Source organism: Symphalangus syndactylus, chromosome 13, assembly GCF_028878055.3.
Source record: "Symphalangus syndactylus isolate Jambi chromosome 13, NHGRI_mSymSyn1-v2.1_pri, whole genome shotgun sequence".
NCBI classification, from domain to species: Eukaryota; Metazoa; Chordata; class Mammalia; order Primates; family Hylobatidae; genus Symphalangus; species Symphalangus syndactylus.
This window is the reverse complement of record NC_072435.2, coordinates 49,038,311-49,060,799: the sequence shown is the minus strand read 5'-3', so window position 1 is coordinate 49,060,799 and position 22,489 is coordinate 49,038,311. Positions and strand designations below refer to the sequence as shown.

At 45.1% G+C, this 22,489-nt stretch overlaps 1 protein-coding gene and 1 long non-coding RNA gene across 3 annotated transcripts; both read left to right on the top strand.

The window, feature by feature from the left end:
- LOC129459812 (zinc finger protein 724) overlaps positions 1-22,489 on the top strand; it is a 283,659-nt gene that overhangs the window by 192,590 nt on the left and 68,580 nt on the right.
- LOC129459830 (uncharacterized) lies at positions 2,349-21,759 on the top strand. 3 transcript variants are annotated; one of them, XR_010115332.1, is made up of 8 exons: positions 2,349-2,554; positions 2,881-2,992; positions 3,663-3,815; positions 11,092-11,231; positions 11,853-11,972; positions 12,079-12,254; positions 20,324-20,440; positions 21,577-21,759. It is a non-coding gene; the product is annotated as an uncharacterized lncRNA (long non-coding RNA). The 3 variants fall into 3 exon arrangements; XR_008650072.2 differs by having other exon boundaries at positions 10,995-11,231; XR_008650071.2 differs by lacking the exon at positions 2,349-2,554 and adding an exon at positions 2,691-2,780 and having other exon boundaries at positions 10,995-11,231.

Genomic DNA, 22,489 nt, shown 5'->3' with positions numbered 1-22,489 from the left:
TGAACCCTCTTGGACACTGTCTAATTGGATGTCCTGGGTCCTCCCAATTCTTAGTCCTTGAATACCTGTTTTCCTCCTTCTCTTATTCAGGCCTTGCGTCTTCTGCTTGGTTTTTCAATTCATACAAAACCACATCCAGGCCATCACCAATCATTCTGTATGACAAATGCTACTTCCAACAACCCCACAATATCACCCCTTACCACAAAATCTTCCTTCAGCTTAATCTCTCCCACTCTAGGTTCCCACGCTGCCCCTAATCCTGCTCAAAGCAGCCCTGAGAAACATCGCCCATCATCTCTCCATACCACTCCCCAAAATTTTCACTGCCCCAACACTTCAACACTATTTTTTCTTATTAATATAAGAAAATATTAATAAATGTCAGGCCTCTGAGCCCAAGCCTGCACGTATTCATCCAGATGGCCTGAAGCAAGTGAAGAATCACAAAAGAAGTGAAAATGGCCAGTTTCTGCCTTAACTGATGACATTACCTTGTGAAATTCCTTTTCCTGGCTCCTCCTGGCTCAAAAGCTCCCCCACTGAGCACCTTGTGACCCCCACCCCTGCCAACCAGAGAACAACCCCCTTTCACTTTAATTTTCCATTACCTACCCAAATCCTATAAAATGGCCCCACCCCTATCTCCCTTCGCTGACTCTCTTTTCAGACTCAGCCCACCTGCACCCAGGTGATTAAAAAGCTTTATTGCTCACACAAAGCCTGTTTGGTGGTCTCTTCACATGGACGTGCGTGCAAAAATGTACCCCACTAGTTACCCGAAGTGGGCTAATTGGTGCTGTAGTTATTTCCTTTGGGTCAGGTTTCTCATCAGTATAGTCCCTTTATAGTTTGCCAAAAAGCTGTTCTGGAAAGGGCTTTTGATTCACACCCCCAGAAAGAGTTCTTGGATCTCATGCAAGAAAGAAAGAAGTCAAGGTGAGTCCATGCAGTAAAGTGAAACCAAGTTTATTAGAGAAGTAAAGAAACAAAAAAATAGCTGCTCCATAGGCAGAGCAGCTAATATGATTTATGTCTCTTAAATTGGCTTTGACCATAGGAGAGATTGAGACAATTCTGTAAGCCCAGCACCTAGGTGACGTGACTTTTCATCTTTTGCTTGGACCCCGTGCACAAAAGGAAGAGTGGCTTATCGCTGGGCCTCACACACAGGTGACGTAACTGTCAGGCCTCTGAGACCAAGCTAAGCCATGATATCCCCTGTGATATCAGGATAGCCTGAAGCAAGTGAAGAATCACAAAAGAAGTGAAAATTGCTGGTTCCTGCCTTAACTGATGACATTCCACCATTGTGATTTGTTCCTGCCCCACCTTAACTGAGCGATTAATGTTGTGAAATTCCTTCTCCTGGCTCAGAACCTCCCCCACTGAGCACCTTGTGACCCCCACCCCTGCCTGCAAGAGAAAAACCCCCTTTGACTGTAATTTTCCACTACCCACCCAAATCCTATAAACGGCCTCACCCCTATCTCCCTTCACTGACTCTTTTTTTGGACTCAGCCTGCTTGCACCCAGGTGATTAAAAAGCTTTATTGCTCACACAAAGCCTGTTTGGTGGTCTCTTCATACGGACACGCATGACAGTAACACTTATGCCTAGGGTAATTGTGATATGTTCCTGTGCCCATCACCCAGATAATGTGACTTCTCTTTTCCTGAGATCTTCCTACAGCGGAGATTGTGACATATTGCTTGGCCCAGTACCTATGTGATGTGATTCTCCTTTCATACCAGAGACTTGCCACCTGGGGTAGTTGTGACATATAGCTGGGCCCAGTCCCTAGGTTATGTGACTCTTTTGATTATCCTCAGCTCTACCTACAAGGAGCACTGGGAAATATCTTTCGACCCCGTGATTAGGTGATGTGACTCCCCTTCCTGGGCTCTTTCCTCAGGAGGTATTGTGACATATTCCTGGGCCAAGTACCCAGGTAATGTAACTCTTTTCTACTGCTTGGACTCTACCCAAGGTGAGATTGTAATGTATCACTGGACCCAGCATCTACGTTACATGACTTTCCTCTTTTGACTGAGTCTTGCATAAATTATGTATTGTGACAAATAACTGAGTCTAAAACCTAGGTGATGAGACTCTTCTGAATGGACCCTGCCTGCAGGGGTATTATGACATATCTTTTTTTATACTGCCTAGGTGATGTGACTTTGTGTGTGTGTGTGTGTCCCGGCCCTGCCAAAAGTGGGGATCGTAACATATCACTAAACTTAGCACCAAGGTGTTATGACTCTCCTTGTTTGCCTGGGCCCTGCATATATTTGGCACTGTGACATATGTCTAAGACAAACACCTAGGGCGTGAGAGCCTCCTGCCTGGGTCCTGCCCACAAGGAGCCTTTTGGCTTATCTCTGCATCCATCAACTAGGAGATGTGACTCTTCTTTTCTGTCTGGATTCTACAAAAACAAGTGATTGTGACATATTATCAAACCCAGCAACTAGACGATGTGATTTTTCTTCCCTGCTTGAACCCTGGATTTGCTGTGTATTGTGATATATGGCTGGGTCCAACATTAAGGTAATGTGACTCTCCTGAATGGTCTCTGCCCGCAGGAAGATTATGACATATCTTTACATTTAACAGCTTGGTTATGTGAATATTTTTATCTCCCCTCTTGAATTAAGGATTGTGTCATATCGCTGAACCCAGCACCTAGGGGATGTGACTTTGTTTTATTGCCTGGGTCCTGCATTTTTTAAGTATTGTGACATGTCCCTGGCCACAACATCTAAAGAATTGGGAGGTACCTGCTTGTACTCTGCCTATGGGGGGCATTGTGACATATCTCTGGGCCCATCAACTGCTTCATTTGATTCTCCTTCCTACACTTTCTTTGTCAATAGGAGAGATTGTGACATATCTCTGGAACCAGAACCTTGGTGCTGTGACTCTTCCCTCCTGCTGAAGCTGTGCCCACACAAGGGAAAGTGACTTATTCCTGGGCCCAGCACACAGGTGATGTAATTCTTCTGCCTGGTTTTTGTACCCAGGAGCCATTGTAATCTATCTCTGGGCCCATCATTTAAATGATGTGACTGTCTTTTCTTCCTGAGCCCTATTCACAGGGAAAATCGTGACACATCTGTGGGTTTCTCACCTAAATAACGTGACTGTGTTGCCTGGGCTCACCTCTCAAGGGAATTGTGACATATTACTGGACCAGCCACCTAGCTGATGTGGCTCTGACAAAGGAGAAATTGTGATGTACCACTGTTTCCAGCACCTAAGAGATCTGACTCTCCTCTTTTGCATGGGCCCTGCATTTATTGTGTATTGTGACATATGGCTTGGTCCAACACCCAGGTGATGTGACTCTCTACTTCTTCCTGGGCCATGCCAAAGAAGAGGATTGTGACATATCACTGGATCCAGCACCTAGGTGATGTAAATCTTTTCTTTTGCTGAGCCATGCATATTTTTGGTATTGTGACATGTCCCTGGACCCAACACCTACAGGATTGGATCAGAGGCTACTGAATAAGCCCTGCCCATAGGCGGCCTTGTGACATATGTCTGCATCTATGGCCTAAGTGATGTGACTCTTTTTCTGCCTGCAGCCTTCACATAGAGAAGATTGTGACATATCGCTGGGCCCAGTAACCAGGTGATGTGTCTTTTCTGGCAGGTCTTTTCCCACAGAGAGCATTGTGAAATATCACTGGGCTCGGCCACCAGGTTATGTGACTCTTCTGCCTGTTTCCTGCTTCCAGGAAATATTGTGACATCCCTCATACAGCATCCAGGTGATGTGACTCTTCTGCTCATTTTCTACTTACAGGTGAGATTGTGACAAATATCCTGGCCCAACTCATAGGTGCTATGATGATACCTGGAATCAGCCAATAGGGGAGATAGCGTCTCTTGTAACGTAGCTTAGGAAACAAGATACTGGGCCCCCTCTTTGTATGAATGTCATAATGAATTGCCAATCTTTAGTGTGTTCTATAAACTTTTGAGTGGCACAAAGAGTGTCTTCACAGGGCTTAGCACACAGGTGAGATTGTTTCTACAATGCACAAACTGCCAACTGTTATGATCGTCACCCTCACACATGGCAAAAGCCAACTGTTGAGGTCCTGAATCTTACAAGTGGATACGGTTCAAAGTTGGAATTGTTACTGTCATATATTAACATTTGGCAACAATTAAGGTGGAGACTCATTAATAAATGCAGTGCGTAGGCAGGTGAAGGCTCTCCAGTCTAGACTCTGCTGACTAGAGAGTGAGGACTCTCTAATTTGGACCCTGCCAACTATGCTCACACCTGAACTTGGGATCACAGGTATGACCATGGGTCTATAAAAGCAGAAAGGTCTCAGAGCAGACTGTGACTTTTATGCACACTGTATAAAGCCCTCACGTGGTGCAGAAAGTGTTCCAACAGAGCCCGGCACACAGGTGAGATTGTGCCACTCATATGCACACCCAGTCAACAGTAAAGATTGTCATTCTCTCTCATGGAAGAGCCAATGATTGAGCTCCTGAATCTCAGACTTGAAGGCAGTCAAAAGTTAGAAAATTGACTCTCATGCTTCGATCCCATTCAGAGGTGGGATGGTGAGTCTCAGATTCAACACAAGTCTGAGGCTGTGACTTCACTAAGGAGATACAGGTCACAGGAGGGATTAACGGTCTCATGGACAGGTTATTCTACCACTTAGATTGTGACTCCTTTACTTAGGTCCAACATACATGAGCTACTGATTTTTTTTTTCTTTTAGATAGAGCCTGACTCTTTTTGCCCAGGCTGGAGTGCAGTGGCATGATCTTGGCTCACTGCAACCTCCACCTCCTGGGTTGAAGCAATTCTCCTTCCTCAGCCTCCTGAGTAGAGTAGCTGGGACTACAGACACCTGGCACCACACCTGGCTAATTTTTGTATTTTTAGTAGAGATGGAGTTTCACATTGTTGGCCATCTGAGGTCAAAATCTTGACCTCAGGTAATCTGTCTGCCTTGGCCTCCCAAAGAGCTGGGATTACAGGTGTGAGCCACCGTGCCTGGCTGGCTATTGAATCTTACACCTAGAACCTAGACATATATGGAATTGTTAATCACGTACCTGGATATTCCTGCAGATGTGATTGTGCATAGATTCTGCCCATCACCTGAGTGATTTAACTCTACTCCCTGGGCCCAGCCCACAGCTGAAATTATAAAATTTCACCAAAACCAGCAATTAGGCGATGCAGCTGCATGCTCCTGCCTTAGAGTTGCCAAAAGGGAGCATTGTGACATATTGCTTGGCCTTGCACCCAGGTGATATGAGTCTCTTCTGCCTTCATGCTGCCCACAGGGGGCACTGTCACATATCACTTGGCACCACATTCAGGTTATGTGACTCCCCTGCCTGTGCCCTGCCCATATGGGCAATTTTGACATGTTGCTGGGTCCAATACCCAGGTGATATAACTCTCCTGCCTGGCCCTGCCTACAAGGATTTTTGTGACATATCTATGCACCAATCAACTTTGTGTTTTGATAACCCTCTTCTACCAATTTCTGCTCAAAAGAAGGATTTTGACAAATAATTGGGACCAGCACCTAGCTGACGTTACTCTAATCTTCTTTCAAGGTTTGGTTTGCAGGGGATATTGTGACATGTCGCTGAGCTAACAGACAGGTGATATTCTTCTGCCTTGCCTCTTCCAAAATAAAGCAATTTTACATAGCGCTGTGCCCAAGACCACAGTGACTGAATCTCCTGCCTAGACCCTGCCCATAGAAAGATTGTAACATATCTCTAGACCCATCAACTAATTGACGTGAGTCTCTTCTTTTACCTTGTCATTCCCACAAAAGATATTGTGATATATCTCTGGGCCCAGCACCTAGGTGATGTGACTTCTTCTGCCTGGATCATGCCCATAGAAGGGAGAGTAACTTAATACCGGGCCCACCACAGACATGCTGAGATACTTCTGCCTGTTGCTTGCCCACAGGATGCATATGCCATATTTCTGGGCCCATCACCTAGATGATGGGAGTCTCCTCTTCTTTCTGAGACCAGTACACAGTGGGAATTGTGATGCACCGTTTAGCTCAGCAGCTACATGATGTGACTCTCTTCTCATGAGAACCCTCCCACGTGGGTAATTGCAACATATGATCTATCCTAGTTTCTAGGTTACCTGACTCTTCTCTTATTCCTGAGCCTTACACAGAATTGGCAACATCTCTGGGCTTCTCACCTAGGTGGGGTTACACTCCTCTCTGATCTCTCCCTTCAGGGAATATTTTGACACATAGCTAGACCCAACACCCGGGTAATAAGACTCTTCTATCTCTTGGGTTCTGTCCAAGAAGAAATTGGGATGTATTGCTAGGCTCAGCACCTGTTATGTGACTCTTCTCTCCTGCCTGGGCCCTGCATACATTGTGTATTTTGACATGTCGTGGGCTCCAACACCTAGGAAATTGGCAATTTCTACCTGTGGCCTGTCCACAGGAGGCCTTGTGATGTATCTCTGCATTTATGACTTAAGAGATATGACCCTTGTTTTTAGCCTCCACTTTGCCCTCAGGGAAAATTGTGACATATCACTGGGCCCAGCAACAAAGTGATGAGTTTGTTTTGCCTCTACCTTGCCCACAGAAAACGGTGGAATATGTCCCTTGGCCTAGCACTAAGGTGATGCTTCTTTTTTCCCTGGTCCCTGGCCTCAAAAATGATTGTGACATAACCCTTTCCCAGCACTCAGGTGATGAGACCATCCTGCTCATTCTCTGCTGACAAATGGGATTGTAACATACATCTTGGCCTGGCTGACAGGTGCAATAATGACTCTCATACCAGTCACCAGGAGAGATACTGTCTCTTGTAGCTAAGCTTAGAGAAATGGGTAAGATCCTGGGTCTCCTTTTTGTAGGAAGGTCATAGATTATTTCCACTCCCTCACATACTATATAAAGCCCTCAGGTGATATGGAGAGTGTCTTCACAGGGCCCAGCACACAGGCGAGACTGTTTATCTTGTGTGCACACCCCACCAATTATTAGGATTATTGCATTCGTGCAAGGACACGGTTTACTGGTGAGGTCTTGAACTTCATACATGGATGCAGTTTACAGTTGGAATTGTGACTGTCATATGTAAACATCCGACAACAATTGAGATGGTGACTCATTTCTAAAACCATCTTATAGGCAGTTGAGGAACCTCCTATCTGGACCAAGTCAATTAAAGAGATGTTGAGTCTCATACATGAGCTTAGGGCCACGGGTGACAATCATGGGTTCATACTAGCATGGAGGTCTCAGAGCAAATTCTGACTCTCATGCATAGCATATACAGCCCTTGAATGGTAGAGAGACTGTCCTCACAGTGCCCGGCACACAGGTAATATTGTGACACTCTTATGCACAGGTAGCCAATAGCAAATATTGTCATCCTTTCACATGAGCACAGCCCGCTGTTGAGGCTCGGAATCTCCCACCCAGAGGCAGTGGGAAGTTGAAGAATTAACTCTTATACGTGGATCTGATCCATAGGTGGGTTGGTTACTCTCAGACCAAGATTCCTCACAGCTGTGAGTCTGTGGCTTCAATAAGCGGACACAGTCTTCAGGAGGGATTGGGTCTTTTGTGTACAAATCCAGCCCATTGTTGAAACTGTGACTCAGGTACTTAAACCAAACCTACAGAAGGTGTTGACTCTTATACCTGAAACTGGGACATGTGTGGGATTGTTAATTTCATTTCAGGATCTTCCTGCAGGTGTGATTCTGACGTATTCTTCTGCCCAGAATCTGAGTGATTTGACTTCCCAGGCTTGGTCCAGCCCCCAGTAGGGATTATGGCATACCACTTGGCCAAGCACTCAGCAGATGTGACCTATTCTCCTGCCTTGGCTCTGCCCATAGTGGGCATTGTGATGCACTGTCAGGCCCTGCACCCAGGTTATGTGATTTCTTTTTTTTTTTGAGACGGAGTATTGCTCTGTCGCCCAGGCTGGAGTGCAGTGGCGCGATCTCGGCTCACTGCAAGCTCTGCCTCCTGGGTTCATGCCGTTCTCCTGCCTCAGCCTCTCCGAGTAGCTGGGACTACAGGTGCCCGCCACCACGCCCGGCTAATTTTTTTTGTATTTTTTTTTAGTAGAGACGGGGTTTCACCGTGGTCTCGATCTCCTGACCTCGTGATCCGCCCGCCTCGGCCTCCCAAAGTGCTGGGATTACAAGCGTGAGCCACCGCGCCCAGCCTCAGGTTATGTGATTTCTGCCTGTGCCCTGACCACACTGATTATTTTGACATATTGCACTGTCCAACATTCAAGTAACGTTACACTTCTTCCTGTGCCCTTCCTACAGCAGACATTATGAAATATCTCTGTGCCCATCATCCATGTATGTTGACTCTCTTCTTCTGCATGGATTCTGCTCACAGGGGGATTGGGACACATCTGGGCTCAGCACTCTGCTGATGCGATGCTTCTCTCTTTTTTTTTTTCCTTTTTTTTTGAGATGGAGACTTGCTCTGTCACCCAGGCTGGAGTGCAGTGGCACGATCTCGGCTCACTGCAACATCTGCCTCCTGGGCTCAAGCAATTCTTCTGTCTCAGCCTCCTGAGCAGCTGGGACTACAGGCGCCTGCCACCACACTTGGTGTATTTTGTATTCTTAGTAGAGATGGGGCATCACCTTGTTGGTCAGGCTGGTCTCAAACTCCTGATCTCAGGTGATCCACCCTCCTTAGCCTCCCAAAGTGCTGAGATTACAGGCATGAGCCACCGCGCCCGGCCAACGCTTCTCTTTTTCCTATGTTCTGCTCACACAAAAGATAATGGCCCAGCACAAAGGTGATGTGAGCCTCTTCCCTGGCCCTTGCTCACAGGGGGCATTGTGAAACATCTCTGGGTCCATCAACTATTTGATAGGTGTCTCCTCTGTTACCTGGGCTTTTCCTATGGAAGACATTGTGACATATCACTGGGCCCAGCACCCGGGTGGTTTGATTTGCCTCTTCTGACTGGGCCGTGCCAACAGATAAATAGTAACTTATCACAGGGTCCAGCACACAGGTGCTGTTGCTCTTCTGCCTGGTCCCTGCCCACAGGTGTCATTGATACATATCTTTGGTCCCAACAAGTAGATGATGTGACCCTTTATTTTATTCTGGGACCTGTACACAGTGGGGATTGTGACATATCGCTAGGCTCAGCATTTATGTGATGTGACTCTCCTGCCTAGGCCCTGCCCACTGGAGTGATTGTGACATATATCTGGGTGCAGCCCCTAGTTTATGTGACTCTCCTCTTTTCCATGATCCCTACTCATAGCATGAATTGTGACATATGTCAGGTTTTCTCACCTAGGTTATGTGACTTTCTTGTCTTTGCCCTTCCATCAGGGGGCATTGTGACATATTGCTAGTTCCATTATCTGGGTGATTTGACTCTCTTCACCTGCCAGCGCACCACCCAAAGGGGACATTGTGACAAATCTCTGAACCAATTTTCTACATAATGTGCCTCTTCTCTGTTGCAGGAGACATGCCCAAAAAAGGGATTGTGGCATATCTCTGAGCCCAGCACCCAAACGTTGTGACTCTCCTGCCTGGGCTGTGCCTAGAGAAAATATAGTATGTCACTGGACCCTGCATGCAAGTGATCTGATTCTCCAGCCTGGGCCTTGCCCATAGGGGAGATTGAGACATATTCCAGGTGAAGAATTCAGGTGATGTTACTCTCATTTTTTAGCCTTTCCCACAGGTAAGATTGTGAAATATAACGTGGTCCAGCACACAGACGAGATTTTTATTCTTGTATGCAATCCCAGACAACAGTTACTATTGTCACTATAACACATGGACAAAGACCGCTGTTGAGGTCCTGAGTCTCATGAGTGAATGCAGTCAACAGCTGGAATTGTGACTGTCATATGTATATCTTGCCAGAAGTGGGATGGTGACTCATTTCTGCATTCAGCTCACAGGAATGGTGATGACTCTCAAACATGGGCCCAGCCAGTAAGAGAGATGTTGACTCTGGTAGCTAGGCTTTGGGGTCTAGGTCTTTTACTTGTAGAAAGGTAACAGAAGATCATGACACTCACACAGATTGTATAAAGCTTTTGGAATACAGAGTGTCATTACAAGACTGAGCACACAGGTGACACTGTGACTCTCCTATACACACCTAGCCAACAGTTTGAATTGCCACCCTCACACATAGAACGAGCTTACTGGTGAGGTCTTGAGCCTCACACATGAACCTATTCCACCGGTGGGATGGTGGAAAATTTCTGAATCCAATTCACTTGCACAATAAACCCAGCCAATAGAAGATATGTTGATGCTTGTACCTAGGCTTAGGGCAACAGGTAAGGTTTTGGGTTTTCTACTTTTATAAATGTCACAGAGGATTACCACGCTCACTAATATTGTATAATGTCCTCAGGTTGTACAAAAAGTGTCATTACATAACTCAGCAAAATTTGAGATTGTGACTCTCAAATGCACACCCGGCAAACAGTAAGAATTGTCACCCACACACATGGACAGAACCCACTTGTGAAGTCCTGAATCTCACTTACAGCTACAGACCACGGTTGGAATTTTTAGTATCATGTGTGGATCCAGCCACAGGTGGGAGGATGCCTCATAAAACCCAACTAAGAGGCACAGCAATGACTTTCATACCTGGAACCAGACAATAGGAGAGATGTTGACTCTCATACCTAAGCTTAGGGCAACAGGCAAGATCATGAATTTATACCAGCATTAATGTCTCACAGGGGATGATGACTCTCACCCAAACAATGTAAAGCCCTCGGGTGGTACAGAGAGTGTCATGAGAGGACCCAGAACAAGCTGAGATTTTAATTCTCATATGCACTTCCAGCCCACAGTAAAAATTGCCACTCTCCTACATGGATACAGAAAACTGTTGAGCTTCTGAATCTCACACTCGGGCACAGTTGAAAGTTGGAATTGTAACTGTTTTACGTGGATTTTGTCTACAGGTGGATGGTGAATCTAAGACCAGGATTCAACACATCTAGAAGGCTTTGACTCTGATACCACTCACAGAAGGCTCTGAGACTCTTCTATTTTCTCTAGGTCATGCAAATGGAGGCAGATTGTGACATATCATAGAGCCAACACAACACACAGTCTGCAGGTGGAATTGGGACTCTCATGCATGGATACAGTTCATCATTGACATTGTGACTCCTGTACTTGGATGCAACTCACAGGAGGTGTTGACGCTTTTACCTGAAGCTGGGACATGTGTGGAATTGTGAATCTTAGCCCTAGATCTTCCCACAGGTATGATTGTGACATACACTTTTGACTAGCACTTGAGTGATTTTATTTCCCTGCCTGGGCCCAGCTCTCAGGCAAGATTGTGATGTGACTCTCTTTCTTGAGCCCTACCCACAGAGGGTATTGTGAAATTTCACTGGGCCCAGCACTTAGGTCATGTGACTCTTATTTTTAGCCTGGGCCCTGTCCACAAAGTCACTGTGAGATGTCACTGAGCCCAGCACCTCCGTGATATGACTGTACTGCCTGGGCCCTGCCCACAGTAGGTATTGTGAAATACCTCTGAACTCATTACCTAGGTGATGTAACATTCCTCCTTTGACTCCATTCTGCCCCACCCCAAAAATGAACTGTGACAAACCACAGGCCCAAGCACTTAGGTGATATGATTCTCCTCTTCTGCCTGGGCTCTGGCCTCAGGGGAGATTGAAACATTGTACTGAGCCCAGATTGCAGGTGATGTGACCCTCTATCTTAGGCTCTGCCCACAGGAGGTAGTGTGATATATCTCTGTGGTCATAATTTAGGTGCTGTGACTCTTCTGTTTTCTCTAGGTCATGCAAATGGAGGAGGATTGTGACATATCATAGGGCCAACACAAAAATAATGTAAAACTCCTGCCTGAGCCATGCCCATAGAAGGCACTGTGACATATCACCAGTCACAGCACTCAGGTGATGTAACTCTCTTTCCTGAGCCCTGTCCACAAGGCATATTGTAACATATCTTTAGCCTAGAACTTAAAATATGTGACTCTCTTAGCTTGTTTCTTTTCCACAGGTGGTATTTTGACATATAACTGCACCCAGCACACAGGTGAAGCATCTTGTATGATCATCCTGCCAAAAGTTATGAGTGTCACCCTCACACATTGGACAGAGACCTCTGGTTATGTCTTGAATCTTGTACATGGACACAGTCCACAGTTGGAATGTCATATGTAGATCCAGCCACGGGTGTGATGTTGACCTATTTATAAAGTTAGCTCACAGGCACATTGATAACTCTCATACCTGGATCCAGCCAATAAAATATATGCTGACTATTATAGCTAGGCTTGAGGAAACTGGGAGGGTCCTGGGTGTCCTACCTGTATGAGACTCACAGAAGATTATTACATTTACGGAAATTACATGAAGCCCTCTGGCAGTACAAAGATTTATCACAGGCCCAGCATACAGGTGAGATTGTGACTTTAATACACAAACAAAGCTAACAGTATTGTCACCTTCACATATAAACAGAGCCCACTGGTAAGGTTCTAAATCTCACACATCAAAAAAACTCACCTTTGGAATTGTGACTGTGATATGTGAATCTGCCCACAGGTGGAATGCTGACTCATTTTTGGATTCAGCTTAGAAAAATGGTGATGACTAGTTCAACCATTGTGGAAGTCAGTGTGGTGATTCCTCAGGGATCTAGAACTAGAACTACCATTTGACCCAGCCATCCTATTACTGGGTATATACCCAAAGGACTATAAATCATGCTGCTATAAAGACACATGCACACGTATGTTTATTGCGGCACTATTCACAATAGCAAAGACTTGGAACCAACCCAAATGTCCAACAACAATAGACTGGATTAAGAAAATGTGGCACATATACACCATGGAATACTATGCAGCCATAAAAAATGATGAGTTCATGTCCTTTGTAAGGACATGGATGAAACTGGAAAACATCATTCTCACTAAACTATCGCAAGGACAAAAAACCAAACACCGCATGTTCTCACTCATAGGTGGGAATTGAACAATGAGAACTCATGGACACAGGAAGGGGAACATCACACTCCGGGGACTGTTGTGGGTTGGGGGGAGGGGAGAGGGACAGCATTAGTAGATATACCTAATGCTAAATGACGAGTTAATGGGTGCAGCAAAACTACATGGCACATGGATACATATGTAACAAACCTGCACATTGTGCACATGTACCCTAAAACCTAAAGTATAATAATAAAAAAATTTAAAAAAAAGAAAAAATAAATAAAAAAGTAAAAAATAAAAAAAAGAAAAATGGTGATGACTGTTTCACCTGGACTCAGCCTAATGGAGAGATGTTGACTCTCTTAACAAGGTGTGACAGTTAATCTGAGTGTCAATTTGATTGGATTGAAGGATAGAATGTATTAATCCTGGGTGTGTCTGTGGGGGTGTTGCCAAAGGAGATTAACAATTGAGTCAGTTGGCTGGAAAAGGCAGACACACCCTTAATCTGGATGGACACAATCTAATCAGCTGCCAGAGTGGCTAGAATACAAGCAGGCAGAAAAATGGAAAAATGTGAAAAGAGAGACTGGCCTAGCCTTCCAGCCTACATCTTTCTCCTGTGCTGGATGCTTCCTTCCCTTGAACATCAGATTCCAAGTTCTTCATTTTTGGAACTCTGAGTGGCTCTCCTTCATTCTCAGCCTGCAGTCTATTGTGGGATCTTGTCATTGTGTGAGTTAATACTTAATAAACTCCCCTTTATATATATATATATATTCCATTAATTATGTCCCTCTAGATAACCCTGACTAATACAGATTTTTGTACCAGGAGTGGTTCTAGAGGAACAGAATATTAAAGATGGAGTTCTTTTTTTGATTCTGGGGTTTCTAGAGTTGGCTGCTTAATATGATTAGACCCAAAAATGCTAAAGACTCTACTTCTAATAGTATGGAGAACACTGATAGCCCTTGGGATGAACTGTTTAAGAAGTTATGTGAAATAAATGCATTTGACACTCCTGATTTATCACTCATGGGAGGCAAGGAATTTAGCGACTCTATACATAATACCTTTGACCAGCCGGGCGCGGTGGCTCACACCTGTAATCCCAGCACTTTGGGAGGCCAAGGTGGGTGGATCACAAGGTCAGGAGTTCAAGACCAGCCTGGCCAAGATGGTGAAACCCGATCTCTACTAAAAATACAAAAATTAGCCGGGTGTGGTGGCGGGCATCTGTAATCCCAGCTACTCTGGAGGCAGAGGAAGAGAATTGCTTGAACCCGGGTGGAGGAGGTTGCAGTGAGCTGAGATCGTGCCACTGCCTTCCAGCCTTGGAGACAGAATGAGACTCTATCTCAAAACAAAACAAAAACAAAAACAAAAATAACCTTTGACCATATGTGGAGAACCAAGGAACATAATGAAACTGGTTGTCCTAAGTTTAGTGGACAGAGATGATAGAAAATAATGAACTCAGGGATTCTATCTTTTGGCTTCAGAAGCAGATACTGAGCCTCAAATCTGCCAAGATCACCCTGAGTGAGAGTCTCATCTCCTGTAGAGAAAGCTGAAATTGTGGAAAAACAAACACAAACTCTTATTATGCTAGTGGCTGACCTGCAACAAAAGGTGTATGTATGTACAACCTCACCAGGTGTCTACTATTAAAGTGAGGGAATTGATTGGAAAAGAATGGGACCCTGCCACTTGAAATGGGGATGTGTGGAAGGACCCTGATGAAGCCAGGGTGACTGAGTTTGTAAACTCTGATGAACCTTTTCTGTTAGAAGGAACAGCTTCCCAATCCCCAGTAGTGGCAACATCACCTTTCTGGCCAGGTGCGGTGGCTCACGCCTGTAATCCCAGCACTTTGGGAGGCCAAGGTGGGTGGATCACAAGGTCAGGAGATCGAGACCATCCTGGCTAACACAGTGAAACCCCGTCTCTACTAAAAATACAAAAAATTATCTGGGTGTGGTGGTGGGCTCTTGTAGTCCCAGCTACTCGGGAAGCTGAGGCAGGAGAATGGCATGAACCTGGGAGGCAGAGCTTGCAGTGAGCCGAGATTGTGCCTCTGCACTCCAGCCTGGGTGACAGCGAGACTCCGTCTCAAAAAAAAAAAAAAGAATCCCCTTTCTGATCCATGCTGCCAACAGCCTTTCCACCTTTGTCTGAAATAAACCCTGCACTGCCTGAGGCAACAGTGATGGCATTCCCTGAGGCAGTTCCCAGGCAAAATAATGTTGATTCTTCTCAGGAGCTACCCTCAACACCCCTGTTTGCTTCTAGGCATATAAGTAGACTAAAGTCCCAGTGGAACTTCAGAGGTGAGGTTGAGAGTGTGCCCATGAGGAGGTACACTACAATCAAAAAGAACTGCTTGAGTTTTCTAATTTATATAAATAGAAATTTGGAGAACAGGCTTGGGGATGAATATTAAGGGTGCGGGATAATGGTGGAAGGAACATAGGGTTGAATCAGGCTGAATTTATTTGGGCCCACTAAATAGCAACACTGCATTTAATGTTGCAGGTTGGGGAATTAAAACAAGTTTCTAATAGCTTATTTGCTTGGTTAGCTGAAATATGGATTAAAAGATGGCGCACTGTGAGTGAGCTGGATATGCCTGATGTCCCTTGGTATAATGTAGAGGGAGGGATCAAAAGGCTTAGAGAGATTGCGATACTGGAGTGGATTAGTCACATTAGACCTACTAATTCCAGCAGGGAAGGTCCAAAAGATATACCCTTGACCGTTGCCTTGCAAAATAGATTTATGAGGACAGCATCTGAATCTTTGGAGAGCCCTGTAATTGCTCTTCTCTGCATGTCAGATCCAACAGTGGGAACCGCAGTCACTCAGCTAAAAAATGTAAATACAATGGGAATAATTGGATCCCGAGGTGGCAGGGGCCAAGTAGTGGTACTCAATCATCAAAGGCAAGGTGGGCACAGCTACTGTAATGGACAGCAGAGGCAAAATGGCAATCAGAATAGTCTGACTTGTGTAGAGTTCTGGCATTGGTGGATTCATCACGATGTTCCTAGAAGTAAAATTGATAGGAAACCTACTGCATTCCTACTTAATTTATACAAGCAGAAAATGTCTAGGTTGAATGGACAAAAGACTAATTTGAAATATAAAAACAGAGAATCATGGTCGCTCTATCAATTTCTAGACTTAAGCCAGTTTACAGACCCAGAACCCCTTGAATAAAGGAGAGGCTGGATTCCCTTGAAGAGCGACCCCACTACACTACTGACAATTTATGTAGTGAATCTTTCTCCCATCTTTCCCCAAGGAGATCTCTGGCCTTTTATGGGGGTAACTGTGCACTGGGGAAAGGGAAATGATTGGATATTTTGGGGACTACTAAACACTGGCTCTGAGCTGACATTGATTCCAGGGGACCCAAAACATCACTGTGGTCCTCCAGTTAAAATAGGGGCTTATGGAGGTCAGGTACTTAATAGAGATTTAGCGCAGGTCCAACTTAGAGTTGGTCCAGTGAGTCCCAAGACTCATTTTGTGGTCATTTCCCCAGTGCCCGAATGCACAATTGGCATAGACATACTTAGCAGTTGGCAGAATTCCCAAATTGGCTCACTGACTGGTAGGGTAAGGGCTATTATGGTGGGAAAAGCCAAATGGAAGCCATTAGAGCTGCCTCTACCTAGGAAAATAGTAAATCAAAATCAATATTGCATCCATGGAGGGATTGCAGAGATTAGTGCCAGCATCACGGACTTAAAAGATGCAGAGGTGGTGATTCCTACCACATCCCCATTCAACTCTTTCATTTGGCCTGTACAGAAGACAGATGGATTTTGGAGAATGCCAGTGGATTATTGGGAGCTTAACCAAGTGATGACTCCAGTTGCAGTTTCTGTACCAGATGTGGTTTCATTGCTTGAGCAAATTAACACATCTCCTCATACCTGGTATGCAGACATTGACTTATCAATTGCCCTTTTCTCTATTCCTGTCCATAAGGCCCACCAGAAGCAATTTGCTTTCAGCTGGCAAAGTCAGCAATATACATTTACTGTTCTATCTCAGGGATATATCAACTCTCTGGCTATGTGTCATAATCTTATTCAAAGAGACCTCTGTCGCTTTTTGCTTTTGCAAATATTACAGTGGTCCATTACATTGATGACATTATGCTGATTGAATCCAATGAGCAAGAAATAGCAAACACATTCGACTTATTTATGGGACATTTACATTCCAGAGGATGGAAAATAAAATGGACTAAAATTTAGAGACCTTTTAGCTCAGTGAAATTTCTAGGGGTCCAGTGGTCCAGGGCCTGTCAAGATATTCCTTCTAAGGTAAAAGGTAAGTTGCTGCATTTGGCCCCTCCTACAACCAAGAAAGAGACACAATGTCTAGTGGGCCTATTTGGATTTTGGAGGCAACGTATTCCTAATTTGGGTGTGTTACTCTGGCCCATTTATTGAGTGACCCAAAAAGCTGCCAGTTCTGAGTGGCATCCAGAAAAGGAGAAGCCTCTGCAACAGGTCCAGGCTGCTGTGCAAGCTGCTCTGCCTCTTGGGCCATATTACCCAGCAGATCCAATGGATCTTGAGGTGTCAGCAAAAAATAAGGATGCCATTTGCAGCCTTTGGCAGGTCCCCTTAGGTGAATCACAGCAGAGGCCTCTGTAATTTTTTTTTTTTTTTTTTTTGAGATGGAGTCTTGCTCTTGTCATCCAGGCTGGAGTGCAATGGCAAGATCTTGGCTCACTGCACCCTCCACCTCCCAGGTTTAAGCAATTCTCCTGCCTCAGCCTCCTGAGTAGCTGGGATTACAGGCACCCACCACCATGCCTGGCTAATTTTTGTATTTTTAGTAGAGATGGGGGTTTCACCATGTTGGCCAGGCTGGTCTCAAACTCCTGACCTCAGGTGATCTGCCTTCCTCGGCCTCCCAAAGTTCTGGGATTACAGGTATGAGACACTGCATCTGGCCAGCCTCTAGGATTTTGGAGCTAAGTCCTGCCATTTTCTGCAGATAACTACTCTCCTTTTGAGAGACAGCTCTTGGCCTGTTACTGGGCTTTGGTAAAAACTGAACATTTGACTATGGGTTATCAAGTCACCATGTGACCTCAGCTGCCTATCATGAACTGGGTGCTCTCTGACCCACCTAGCCATAAAGTGGGTCATGCACAACAGCATTCCATCATCAAATGGAAGTGGTATATACATGATGGGGCTCGAGCAGGTTCTGAAGGCACAAGTAAGTTACATGAGGAAGTGGCTCAAATGCCCATCCATTGTCTGTATTTCTGCCACCCTGCCTTCTCTCCCCCAGCCTGCACTGATGACCTAATGGGGAGTTCCCTGTGATCATTTGACAGAGGAAGAAAAGACCATGGCCTCATTTACAGACGGTTATGGATAAGATGCAGGCGCCACCTGAAAGTGGACATGGCTGCAGCACTACAGCTCCTTTCTAGGACATCTCTGAAAGACAATGGTGAAGGGAAGTCTTCCTAGTGGGCAGAACTTTGAGCAGTGGACCTGGTTGTGAACTTTACATGGAAGGAGAAATGGCCAGATGTGCGATTACATACTGATTCAGTATGGCTATAGCCAATGGTTTGTCTGGATGGTCAGGGACTTAGAAGAAGCACAATTGAAAAATTGGTGGCAAATAAATTTAGGGAAAAGGTATGTGGATGGACCTCCCTGAGTGGTCAAAAACTGTGAAGATATTTGTATCCCATGTGAATGCTAACCAATGGGTGACCTCAGCAGAGGAGGATTTTAATAATCAAGTGGATAAGATGACCTGTTTTGTTGACATCACTCAGCCTCTTTCCCCAGCCACTCCGTCATCGCCCAATAGACCAATGAACAAAGTGGCCATGGTGGCAGAGATGGAGGTCACACATGGGCTCAGCAATATGGACTTCCACTCACCAAGGCTGACCTGGCTATGACCACTGTTGAGTGCCCAATTTGCCAACAGCGGAGACCAACACTGAGCCCTCAATATGGCACCATTCCCTAGGGTGATCTGCCAGCTACCTGGTGGCAGGTTGATTATATTGGACCTCTTCCATCATGGAAAGAGCAGAGGTTTGTCCTCACTAAAATAGACACTTACTCTCAATATGGATTTGCCTATCCTGCAGGCAATGCTTCTGCCAAGACTACCATCTGTGGACTCACAGGATGCTTTATCCACTGCCATGGTATTCCACACAGGATTGCCTCTGACCAAGGCACTCACTTTACAGCTAAAGAAGTGCAGCAGTGGGTTTATACTCATGAAATTCACTGGTCTTACCATGTTCGCCATCATCCTGAGGAAGCTGGATTGATAGAACGGTGGAATGGTCTTTTGAAGTCACAATTACAATGCAAACCAGGTGACAATACTTTGCAGGGCTGGGGCAAAGTTCTCAAGAAGGCCATGTATGCTGCTAATCAGTGTCCAATATATGGCACTGTTTCTCCCATAGCTAGGATTCACAGGTCCAGGAATCAAGGGGCACCACCACCCCTAGTGATCCACCAGCAAAATTTTTGTTTTCTGTTTCCATGACATTATGTTCTGCTGGCCTAGAAGACTTAGTTCCAGAGGGAAGAACACTGCCACCAGGAGACACAACAATTCCATTAAACTAGAAGTTGAGATTGTCACCTGGACACGGGGCTCCTCCTACCTTTAAGTCAACAGGTTAAGAAGAGAGTTACAGTGTTGGCTGGGGTGATTGGCCCAGATTATGAAGATAAAATCAATCTACTACTCCACATGGAAATAAGGAAGAGTATGCATGGAATACAGGAGATCCATTAGGGCATCTCTTAATATTACCATGCTCTGTGATTAAGGTTAATGGGAAACTACAACAGCCTAATCCAGGCAGGACTACAAATGACCCAGACTCTTCAGAAATCAAGGTTTGGGTCACTCCACCAGGAAAAAAACCACAACCTGCTAAGGTGCTTCCTGAAAGCAAAGGGAACATAGAATGGGTAGTACAAGAAGGTAGTCATCAATACCAGCTACGATCACATGATCAGCTGCAGAAATGAGGACTGTAATTGTCATGAGTATTTCCTCTTTCTTTTGTTAAAAACATGTTGCTGCATGTATACACTTGTACTAAGAAAATGTCTTCATTTTATTTCCTTTCTCCTTTATCATGTGACATGAGATATATTGACCTCACATCAGCCTTTAATGTAATAGTATTTGGATTGGGCATTGGTGCATTTCTGGTTGTATGAAGGATAGTTGTGATGTTATGCATAATTATGACCTTATTATTGTCTTTATTTGAAGATTATGTATAATCTCAGAAGATGTGTATGGGTTCAAGTTAACAAAGGAGTGGATTTGTGATGGTCAACACTGAGTGTCAACTTGATTGGATTGAAGGATACAAATTATTGATCCTGGGTGAGATTGTGACTCTCTTATATACACCTAGACAACAGTTAAGATCATCACCCTCAAACATAAACAGAGACTACTGGTGAGATCTGGAATCTCGAATGTGGACACAGTCCACAGTTGGAATTGTGACTGTCATATGTTAATCTGGCTACAAGTTGGATAATGACACATTTCTGAACCCAGCTCACAGTCATTGTGATGACTCATACCTGAACCCAGTCAACAAGAAATATGTTGACTCTTATACTTAGGCTCAAGGGAATGGGTAACATCGTAGGCATATAGCAGCACTAAGATCTTAAAGGGAATTGTGACTCACATGCATACCACATAAAGCCCTGGGGTGGTACAGATTGTGTCATAGCTGGGCCTAGCATGCCGGTGGGATTGAGACACCTGTATGCATGCCCAGCCAACAATAATTGTCACCTTCTCAAATGGACACAGCCCACTGTTGAGGTTCCGAATCTCACACTCAGAGGCATTCAAAAGTTGGAATTGTGACTCTCATAGACAGATTGGATTCACAGGTAGGATTATAACAGGTAGGATACAGTTAGGACTGTATCCTCAGACCAAGATTTATCACACCTATGAGGCTTCAACTGCCCTACTAAAACACCGTCCGCAGGTAAGGTTGGGGTTCTCATAAATGAATCCAATCCATGGTTGAGAATGTGAATCACATTCTTGGATGTAACTCACAGGAATACCTGACTGTCATACCTGAAGCTGGGGCAGGGATTTCATATCTCATCTCTGGACCTTCCCACAGGTGTTATTGTTACATATATTTTTGCCCAGGAACTGATAGGTTTTACTCTCCTGCCTGGGCCTATTTTATAGTTGAGCTTTTGACATATACTTGGGCCAAGCACCTAGGATATGCGACACGCTTGCCTGGACATGCCCTTGGGGGGATCGTGACACATCTGTGAGCCATACATGTAGGTGATGTGCCTCTCCACTTTTGCCAAGCTGTTCTCAAAACAGGCATTGTGACATATACCTGGGCCCATCACCTAGGTGATTTGTCTCTATTTTTCCTGGGCCCTGCCCTCAGTGGGGATTGTGACATATCACTGGGCCCATCATTTCAGTGATATAACTTTTCTATTCTGCTCTGACCTTGCTTACAGAGGGATTGTGACATATAACAAGGCCCAGCACCTGGGTGATGTGACTCTCATTTCCTGCCTGAGTTTTGCCTGCAGAATAGCCTGTGACATATAGCTGGGTGGAGCTCCCAGTGGATGTGACTGTCCTGCCTGGGCCCTGTCTACAGTGCACATTGTGACATCTCCTTCCTGGGTCCTGCTTATTTGGGGAATTGTGACATATCTTTGGCAGTGAAACAAGGTGATGTGACTCTTCTGCTTGGTTTCTGCTCACAGGTAGTATTTTGACATATACCTAGGCCCAGCTCAGAGGCATAATGACGACCCTCATATATGGACCCAAGCAATAGGAGTGATTTGGCCTCTTTTTTCCAGGATTAGGGCAATGGATAAGGTGCTGGGTCTCCTACGTGAAGAAAGGTCACATAAGGTTATGACACTCAAGCATATTCTATAAAGCCCTCGTGTGACATTGAGAGTATAATAACAGGATCCAGTACCTAGGTGAGATTCTTACTCTCATAGGCACACCCAGCTGACAATTAGGATTGTCACCCTCACACATGGACAGAGCCCACTGGTGAAGCCCTGAATCTCACAGGCATAGTTCACCACTGGATTTGTGACTGTCATATGTGGGTCCTGGGACAGTTGGTATGGTGATTTATTTTTGGAGCCAGCTTACAGACACTGTGATGACTCTCATACCTATATCTGGCCAACAGAAGAAAGGCTGACTCTCATACCTGGACATAGGGCAGTAGGTAGGATCAGGGGTTCATACCAGCATAAAGGTCTCAAAGCAGATTGTGACTGTCTCTCATACCATATAAAGCTCTTGGGTGGTACTGAGGGTGTTAGAACCCAGAAAACAGATGAAATTTGGACTCTCCTATGCACACTCAACCAACAGTAAACACTGTCACCCTCCCAC